A 10,483-nucleotide genomic window follows, 5' to 3' on the forward strand; every position below is an offset into this window, starting at 1 on the left:
ACTCATGTGGTGGGTCTGACTTCCCCTTCAACTCCATAGAAGGTCAGAAGTGATGTCATGAATTAAACATGAGTCCCAAATCTCTCCCAAATGATCCTGAGGCCCAGGATTTGTTGATATGGGGGGAAATCTCTGTTTCCAATATACTGAGAGGCAAGAAGATAAAACTTCCATAGCCACTGTGTGACCAAGGGGCAGGCTAGGAGTCAGTGGACAAAGTTTCAGGAAAAAAAGCAACAGAGTGAGAGATAGAGCTGCAGGCTGCAAGAGAAACCAGGAACCATTATTATCTGATCTTCTACCCAGCTAAGCCTTCTGAAATTGGCCATGAGGTGGCTAATTAATTCCTTTCTTTCTTTTTTTCATATTAAGTCAGCTTGAGTCAAGTTTTCTGCCTTTGCAACAGAGATTTCTAAATCATATTCAAGAAAGAAAAAAAAAAAACAGAAAGCCGTTACTCAGGACTGAGGTGATGGTAGGAAGAAAGAATCTTACTGGTGAGAAGTCATGAAGGAAAAAGTTTTAATTTCCCTTGTTAGAGGAGATTTGCATCCATGCAAAATATGGCACAAATCACTCCCCCGCTCAGATGAGTTTAGAAGTATACTGCCTGTGGATCACACTATAGACTCAGATGTCAGACATGGATTCAAATTCAGACTTCTTAGGCTTTGCCATGATTTGTGCATCCTTGGACAAGTTACTTAACTTCTATTCTCTAATCTCAGATTCTTTCTCTATGAAATTGTGATAGAACCTTCCATTTAAGTTACTATGGGGATTAAATGACACTGTGTGTAAAAAGACTCAGCATAATACCAGGTATACTATCATTGATCGTTTTCCTTTTCCAAGCTTGCTGGAGGAGGTCACTAGGGAAAAGTTTGTTGGAGACAAAACCACTAAGGTTACCTGCCTCCATGTTTATCTCCACCTCCTTTCCCACCTTAAAGGAATAGGTGCCCTTTAATGAAAGAGGATTTAAGACTCTAAGGCCGATCTTAGTTGAAGAGGTGACACATCTGCAGTCCAAGACTGATCCTCCTTTCTGCTTCACTTTTTTTGGTTTGTTTGTTTTGTTTTTTTTAGGGCTGTACCCACAGCATATGGAAGTTCCCAGGCTAGGGATCTAATTGGAGCTGCAGCTGCCAACCTATATTACAGCCATAGCAACACTGGATCCGAGCAGAGTCTGTGACCTACACCACAGCTTGCAGCAACATGGATCCTTAACCCATTGAGCAAGTCAAGGATTGAACCGCATCCTCATGGATACTAGTCAAGTTCATTACCATTAGCCACAAAGGGAATCCCTTCCTTTCTTCATCACAATTTCTCCCACTTCCTTAGAGACTGCTCCATCAGCGATTCCTTTTTGTCTTAACTGCTTCCTCCCTATTGGCAATTTTCTCACATTTTCTGAAAAACTCTCCCAGACTGAAATAATCCTCTCCTTGTCTGTTTCAGTAGTTCACAAAGTTTGATCTGAAGCGCTCCTATATCAGAATCACCTGCGTGCTTGCTTAAACTGCAGAACCCTGTGCTCCTCCTAGAGCTAGCAAGACTTACTGGTACATCCAGATGCCCTGGGTGATTCTGATGAGCCATAAAATTAGAAAAAAGCTGTTCTCTATTGGGTTCTCAATGGTACCCAGGGAGCCTTTGGTTACCTTGTCATCACCCTCTCTTCCGCGTATGCTTTGGACATTTCGCTTTCCCATATTATTCAAATCTTCAAAAGTACTAAACCTAGCCCTACTACCAATACACACACTGATTTTGCAGAAAAAAAAAAAACCCATCCCTTCTAAACCCCTTTAATCCCCACACTATAAATGTAACTCCATTTATGCCCATTCTTTCTTCTTCCCCACCTGTCAACACTGACAGAATGTACCTTTTCCTTCTGACGCTAAGGGCACAAGTTTATTTTTCTCATCATTTCCTACCCTCCTAAGCACTTCACTGCCTCTTGTATTTTCAGCTTCTCTCTATCCATAGCCTTCTTTCTATCAATACTTAAACATACAAACTTTTCCCATCTTCAAAAGACAGTTCTCCTTTAACTTTCTGAATCAAATGCCTCCAGATATTGTACTGTTCACCTTCCCTTCCCCGCTAAACTTCTTGAGGATGTTTACACTAACTTCCTACTCACTATCCACTTCCATTTAATTTCCACCCCACTATTTCACCAAAATGGCTCTCACTAAAGTGCCCAAAGAATATTTTGTCAAATCCAGGAGACAATGGGTCGGTCCATTGCTTGACCTCTCAGTTCCATCTGACACTGCTGTCCACTCCCTTTTTCTTAGAATCTTTCTCTTACAGCTCCCTTGGCATGTGAAGTTCTGGGGCCAGGGAACACTGGACTTTTTATTTTACTTTTTTGGCTGCCCTTTGGCATATGGAGTTCCTGGGCCAAGGATCAGAGCTGAGCCGCAGGTCCCCACCTTGGCCTTTTTAAATATACAAGATAGACAATAAGTATAAAATTTGATGAATGAAAGGATTAACCATAAGATACACAGAACTATGACTCTTTAACACTGCTTCAAAAACGTGTCATGGTATCTAATTCTTTTACCATATGATAATTTTCAAGACTGAAATAATACTTAAGTCTTAAGGAAGGGTCTTCCATATGACATTTTATAAGGGCTCAACTGGAACTAGCTTCTGAGGGCTACTCTTACCCTAAGCTGGTCAACTGGTCAGAACTTATCCCAGGTTAAGTTGGTTTCTTGACATAGTTAGGCAATTGTCTTTTTTAAGGTATGATTAATCTTTGCAGTCTTTTCTGAAGACTGAGGTCTCCATGAAGCACACAACTTTCAAGGTATTCCAAGGGTCAAAGATACTCTTTGAGTTATCCTGGCAATGAAAGTTTCTTCACTTTGAATTGAAAGAGGCAACTCAAAAGAAGAGACCATTCCTTTTAGTAAGGCCTTTGTTACCTTGGAAGCTTTCTCTGTTCAGCATAGAAATGCTTTGACCCATCCTGTGAGATGCCCACAAATATGAGCAAATATTTATGATCTCCCATGGCTCTTGGCATAGCAGTAAAAGTGTAAACATGTCTCCCTATTTACTATCGATCCAGCCTTTGTTGTTGTTGTTGTTGTTGCTATTTCTTGGGCCGCTCCCGCGGCATATGGAGGTTCCCAGGCTAGGGGTCTAATCGGAGCTGTAGCCACCGGCCTACGCCAGAGCCACAGCAACACGGGATCCGAGCCGCGTCTGCAACCTGCACCACAGCTCACGGCAACGCCGGATCGTTAACCCACTGAGCAAGGGCAGGGATCGAACCCGCAACCTCATGGTTCCTAGTCGGATTCGTTAACCACTGCGCCACGATGGGAACTCCCGATCCAGCCTTTTTTATTTTATTTTAAATTTTTATTTATTTATTTTTGTCTTCTTAGGGCCACACTTGTGGCATATGAAGTTCCCAGACTAGGGGTCGAATTGGAGTTGTAGCTGGTGGCCTATGGCACAGCCATAGCAACATGGGACCCAAGCTGCATCTGCAACCTACACCACAGTTCATGGCAACGCTAGATCCCTGACCCACTGAGGGAGGCCAGGGATCAAACCTGCATCCTCATGGATGCTAGTCAGATTGTTTCCACTGAGCCACGATGGGAACTCCGACTTTTTGATTTTTTTGATATCAGTCACCATCTAAGTCTTGAGAATCATCATGAAATCCCCATTTGTTTGCTCTCCCTAGATCGTTTCCAAATATTGAGGCTTAAACAAGGATAGGTCCACACTTGGAATGAGTGTGAGGGCCTTAGAATCTGGGTTCTTGGTTCCAGCTGCCTGTCTTGTAGCCTGATCAGCCAAAATATTTCCTTTAGCTATATAACTATCAATCTTTTGGTGGCCTAGGCAATATACTATGGCTACTTTTTCATTCAGCATTATAACAGAAAATATAAAGGCCAGTATGTCTTCTCTGTTTAATTTCTTTCCTTCTTGATGTCAGTAGACCTCTCTCTTTCCATATGTCCCCAGGTACATGCACAACAGAGAAGGCATACTTAGAATCAATAATATAAATGGTTAATTTTTTCTTACGTCTAAGGTGCAGGGCTCTCAAGAGGACTATGAGGCTTGCCTTCTGGGCAGATGTATCTGGAAGAGGGCTTCCACTTCTAGGACTCTCTGACAAACTACTATTGCATATACAGCCTTTGAAGCCCCCAGTCCATGAAGCTGCTCCCATTTCTAAACATTTCCATACTTGGTTTTATAAAGGCTGATCAGTCAGGCCAGGTCTGCTAGAATAGACTTCAATTATTTATATGGTATAGAACATCTTAGGGCATTCCACAGCCCAGCTTAATGGCCACTGTCATTTCCTTTAAGAGCCTCATATAGGAATTTGGCTATGAGTTCAAAGTTTGGAATCCAAATATGGCAAAACCCAGCCATTCCTTAGAAATCTTGCAATTGCCTTCTGGTGGTGGCTACAACTACCCTAGCTAATGCTTCCCTTTAATCTGGCAATAAGTTTCTTTGTCCTTTTGATAATTCAAATCCTAGCTGTTTTACAAATAGTTGAGAATCTGCACTTTCCCCTTGGACGTTATATCCCCCATCTGCAAAAATGTTTAAAGTGAGGATTGTATTTTGGTCTGAAGTTTCCTTAGTTTTACTAGCAATTAGTATACCATCCACATATTGGAGTAAAATTCCCTCATTTAACTGGAGACCCTTGGCTAGCGCTTCCCTGAAGATGGTGGGAGTGTTCTTAATGCCTGTGGGATATCATCCAACAATATTGCTGTTTTACATTAGTCCCTGGATCATCCCATTCAAAGGCAAACAGTTCCTTGGACTTAGGAGTTAGGGCTATGCAGTAAAAGTCATCTAGCAAGGCCAGAATTGTAAACAAGCAAAAGTCTCCAGATAAAGTTGTACAAAGATTTGGCACCGTTGAATGCATATCCACTACAATCAGGTTAATGGCTCTCAAATCCTGTACAGAATGATAATCTCCAGTCCCAGGCAGGATTGGAGTGTTACATAGGGATTGACAAGGTCAGATTGATTTGGATTTAAGACAGGTGGTTATCAGAGACTCTATACCCTCCATGCCTCTTTAAAGTTGGAAGTTTAAACTTGGAGGTTTAGCACCTGGACAGAGTTTTACAATTACGTTAGCTGTCTTGGCTCTTCCTGTCCTCTCATCAGCCCAAACACCTCCTCTTACCTTCTGTGGACTTTCTTCAGGGATTTCAGGTTCAAGCTTGTCTCCCATTAGTAATAGTACAGCTTGGAGGGTGTCGGCTTGCTTTTCCTGGTGAGAAAGTCATTTAATTTTGTTAGTAGATCTGCCCAACAAGGGAATAGGGAATTCAGGTACAAACAGAAAGTTGTGCTTTAAATATATCATTTCCAATTCTATAGATCGGAGGTAGAAAGGGGGGAGGGCACATATACAAATCCCCTTGGTTGACCTTGATCACCTAGACCTATGGGAACCTGTCTCAACAGATATTGCCCTGCCTGAGGCAGAGTAACCCCTGGGTCAAGGTGAATAGCCTCACCGGTATGGGGAGAGAAGACCCATCCCTTTTGCTATCTGGTAAGGAAGCGCACAGGGTTAGGGCTAGGCCCAGGGCTTGAGGAGGGTTGCTGGTGGAAGCTTGGCACTCACAGAGATTTTCCTCTTCATGAGTCAAGGGAACGGTGGGAGGTGCCAAAGGAGGAGCCAAATATGGTAAGTTGAGATCATCTGAGGCTCTGACTCAGGGAAGATAGGCTTCTGAGAGTCTTCCTCTGAATGATAACTTTATATATCTTCTGCAAATTCTTTTTTTTTTTTTTTTGGTCTTTTTAGGGCCGTGCCCGTGGCACATGGAAGGTCCCAGGCCAGGGGTCAAATCGGAGCTACAGCTGATGGCCTATCCCACAGCCACGGCAACACAGGATCTGAGCTGCATCTGTGACCCACACCACAGCTGATGGCAATGCCAGATCCTTAACCCCACTGAGTGAGGCCAGAAATCGAACCCACATCCTCATGGATACTAGTCAGGCTCGTTACCACTGAGCCAGAACGGGAACTTCTCTTCTTCTGATATACTCAGTTTGGTTTTGCTGCAAAAAATGGTTTTGCTGAAACTAACGTAGAAAAGCCAGTTGAGGTCCATCATCATGAGCCCACATACCTGGCTACTCTTGATCTGAGGAAAGCTGATAACCACAGTGCAAGGCAGAGCTGCTGGGAGGGCAGCCAGGAGTTCTCCATCTGGGAGTCCATCCTCTAAAGAAAAACAAGCCCTTAGTGAAGCCTGCGTTTTGCAGTTGGCTGACCGGATTTCCTTCACTATATGCTCAGAATAGTACTGCGCACACACACCTATAAGTGGTTTAATGCTAACTCCTTGCTAATTTGGCTCATACAAAAGAGGAATACTTCTCAGTAAGGAAAAACCAAAGTGCGTCCAATTGTGTAAAGACTCTTCCCTTACAAGAAATGAGGATAAAGCTGATTTTGTCTCATGTCTCCTCGCCTTTGCAAAACAAGTCTAATAGACTTGTAGTACATGCATTCTCAGGCCATTTTCTCCTGACTCCACATGATATTGGAGCCAGGCAGTGTTATAAAGAAAATCATTTTCTTCTTTTTCATAACTCTAGTACCATATACAGTAGGAAATCATATAGGACATAACACATTAAAAATTCTAGAATAAAGCACATAGCTCAAAGAACCATATTATCAGAAAGGACAAGTACAAACAGAACAAAGCACAAACTTACTGAAAGATTTGTACATGGGTGATTCTTAGATATTACCTGTATTAGAAGAAGCATGTCCATCTTCAAAATACTTCAACCTTCTCAGGCTATTCTCTAGATGTATTTAAGCGTTATTTTCAACAATCCCACTAAAATTTTTCTTCAAGTTTTGCTTGTGTTTTGGAAGACTTTTGCTTTATTTTACAGTTGGCTAAACGTGGGCCAAGTTTGACTACCGGTATTTCTTATTTAAACTGCAAGTTGTTATATAAAATCCCTGTTTGCCCTGTTACACTTGAACAATCTCAAGCTTCCTGAAATGTCTATTTATCTAACAACATTGCCCCCACCTGTTTTGTTTCGCTTTAATCTCTGCCTTTCATGAAATCACTCTAAGGACACAAAGCTGTGCTTTTTATTTTTATTTTTTTATTATTATTATTTTTTGTCTTTTGTCTTTTTTTGTTGCTGTTGTTGTCGTTGTTGTTGCTATTTCTTGGGCCGCTCTCGCGGCATATGGAGGTTCCCAGGCTAGGGGTCAAATCGGAGCTGTAGCCACCGGCCTACGCCAGAGCCACAGCAACGCGGGATCCGAGCCGCATCTGCAACCTACACCACAGCTCATGGCAACGCCGGATCATTAACCCACTGAGCAAGGACAGGGACCGAACCCGCAACCTCATTGTTCCCAGTCGGATTCGTTAACCACTGCGCCACGACGGGAACTCCACAAAGCTGTGCTTTTTAACACACGCTGATCTCCCATTTGGAAATAGATGATTTCTCCTAGCTCCTATTTCAGCAAGTGTACTCCTTATATTTCCTATTTGTTTTCACTGTGCTTACTCTATTCCTTAGACTGATATGATCACAGGGTTCTTCCTTTTTTCTTCCCTTCCTGTTAAAGTAGCAAACATATGGTTGACGTTCCCCATTCCGGAAGGGTTTTTTTTTCCTCAGAATGGCCAGAACAAAATGACAGGAAGCAGATTCAACAAAGTTCTGCTGTCATCCTCCAATAGTTAACCCTATTAGCCAATTCCTAGCAAAATAAAACAATCATAGACAAACACAGACCAGCATGGAAGTCCAAAAACCTTAGACTCTAACCCACAAGGTTTGCAATTCTAATCTTCTGAGTACCTCAGGGATTAGCCTTTTAAGTTGTCTCTGATAGGGTGGGACTCTAACCCAAGGTTCAGGACTCCAACCCACAGTTCTGACCAGAAGCTCCCCAGGGCGGGTCTCTAACCCACAAACCCGACTTGCCTCCAGAAATGTTACCCCCCTACCCCCGCCGCCCTTTTATGGAGTGAGAATTCCTCTAATAAAGAAAATCTGCCTTCTAGCAGCAGGAGTAGCTCATAGGGACTAATTCAAGACTAGCCAATCAGTTTCCAGGTTTGAAATTCCCCTAACCCCTTAAACTTCACCCCTTGTCTCCTATCTCCTTATCAGTTGACCTCGTGATAAAGCTCTTTGTTGTCTCAAAGGCCAGTGCCATGGTGCTGCCTTCTATACACATTCTGCAGCAAGCCTATGCTCTGTAACACTCAAAGTCTGTCCTAGCCCCTTTTTCTCCCCCTACTCACTCACCCTGGGAATTCTAATCACTCCTATTATTTCAAGCAACAGCTATGTGCAGAGGAGTCCCACGTATATATTACGAGTCCACATTTATCCCCAGTTCTAGACCCATGTAATCAACCGTCTAGAGGGCATTTCTATTCAAATGCCTCAAAGGTAACCTCACAATGTACATATTTAAAATTACCTTATTCATTTCTGTTCAACCACCTTCCTTCCAGGTAAAAGGCATCCTCTGCAAGTTGCCCAACCCAGGAACTTGGAAGTCATCCTTAACTCCTTCCTCCCTCTCACTCTCTACTGTTAACTCTACCTCCTGAAGGTACCCCCTCGAAGCCTGCCACAGCCTCCTTACTGACCTTTCTCCAGTGTTGCTCCCTTCCAATCCAGGGTGACACTCTGGAGGAAAAGATCACAGTAATACTAGTTATTAGATTCTAAATATTTGCTGTAATTAATTTTAAAATTAAGCTCCAAACTTCCTATCAGCCAAGGCAGAAATGAAGGAAAAGTGATCATCATACACCCTAAAGTTTGTCCTCATGCAAACACTAGGACAAATTTCTCAGGAGGAGATTTATATAGGGAGCAATGTCCTCAACATTCCTATGATGCATCCTGTCATTTCATCCAGCAAGTTTTTACAGAGCACTTATGAGCCAGGCACTGTCAGCACTACTGAAGATAAAAGAGTAAATGTGGTTGTTTCTTATCTAATCTCACAATTCAAACCCGATTTTGGCGTAATATGAAAGCAACCCTCTGAGGACGATTTGGTGGGGGGAGGGTTTACTTCCCAAGCTGCCCCTGCCTGATAGTCAAGTGAAGGTCACAGTAAGAGTTGTTTGGTTCCCCCATTGCCTACCTCAACCAGCCCTGCCCTCGCCACTCGGGGACCAACCCTAGAGCATGACTGCAGGATTTTTATCCTTTCTTTTAAATGGCAATTTACTAACATGACCAGCACCACTCTATGTCACACACAAGTATTTCTAGGTGCAGCGTATGAAAGTTCCCAGGCGAGGGGTCCAATCGGAGCTACAGCTGCTGGCATACACCACAGCCACAGCAACACAGGATCCGAGCTTCTCCTGCGACCTACACCACAGCTTGCGGCAACGCCAGATACTTAACCCACTGAGTAAGGCCAGGGGTTGAACCCACATCCTCATGGATCCTAGTCGGGTTCGCTGACCACGGAGCCCTGAAGGGAACTCCCACAAACCCAGCTTTCAACCACCACGTGGAATCTGTCATTTTCCAACCTCACCTGCTGTGGCTTCCTGCAGAAATCTATTGTTAAGACATCTCCAGCACTGCTCCCCACCTCAAGCACACACATGTGTCCTGGTGGCACAAGCTCATACAAGGGAAACGTGTTGCTCATGATGCCTGAGGCTGCCAGGGTGCAGGGTGTGGACTAGGATGGCCTGTCCATTACAAAGAAGGGCATGGCGCCCAGATGCCAACATTATATTGCCTTGAAACTCCTCTGATGTGCTGGCACTACCAGGGCTGCTGAAGCTGCTCACACACCAGGGCCTCCCGCACTAAAGTTACACCACGTTTTCCCTCAACTGCAGAGAACAGCTTTCCCCACTGAGGTTACATTTCATCACACAAGTTCTGAAGCAGTGTGTCTGGTGCTCTTGATAACCTTACTTAGACTAGAAAAAATGCTTTCGGGTTTTGATTTTTTTGTGTGTTTTTGCTTTTTAGGGCCGTACCTGCAGCATATGGAGGTTCCCAGGCTAGGGGTCATATCAGAGCTGTAGCTGCTGGCCTATGCCACAACCACAGCAATGCAAGATCCGTGCCAAGTCTGCGACCTACACCACGGCTCATGGCAACGCTGGTCCTTAACCCACTGAGCGAGGCCAGGCATCAAACCTGTGTCCTCATGGATGCTAGTCAGATTCGTTAACCACTGAGCCATGACGGGATCTCCCGCTTTCAGTTTGTAATGCTATCAAGACACACAATCAAACTCTGGGAATGGGCTGGGCCAGGGCAAAAACTGTGACAATGTGCAGTGTGCCACAATGACCCTTCCTGACAGTAGGACATTCAGAAGTTTCTAGTTGGTGAACAAGTTTAGACTCGGTTCAGGAGCCTTTTTCCATAAATGCCCTCATATCTG

The 10,483-nt window shown here is 43.8% G+C and overlaps 1 long non-coding RNA gene across 3 annotated transcripts in view; it reads right to left on the reverse strand.

The window, feature by feature from the left end:
• Positions 1–5,664, reverse strand: part of LOC125129758 (uncharacterized) — a 116,686-nt gene extending 111,022 nt beyond the window's left edge. For all 3 annotated transcript variants that reach the window (XR_007135533.1, XR_007135532.1, XR_007135534.1), the window contains exons 1-2: positions 5,559–5,664; positions 5,222–5,308 (exon numbers count right to left, since the gene is read on the reverse strand). This is a non-coding gene — a long non-coding RNA (uncharacterized LOC125129758). The remainder of the gene's footprint in view (positions 1–5,221; positions 5,309–5,558) is intronic.
• Positions 5,665–10,483: the final 4,819 nt, after the last annotated feature.

This window comes from Phacochoerus africanus, chromosome 6 (assembly GCF_016906955.1).
Source record: "Phacochoerus africanus isolate WHEZ1 chromosome 6, ROS_Pafr_v1, whole genome shotgun sequence".
Classification (NCBI taxonomy): Eukaryota; Metazoa; Chordata; class Mammalia; order Artiodactyla; family Suidae; genus Phacochoerus; species Phacochoerus africanus.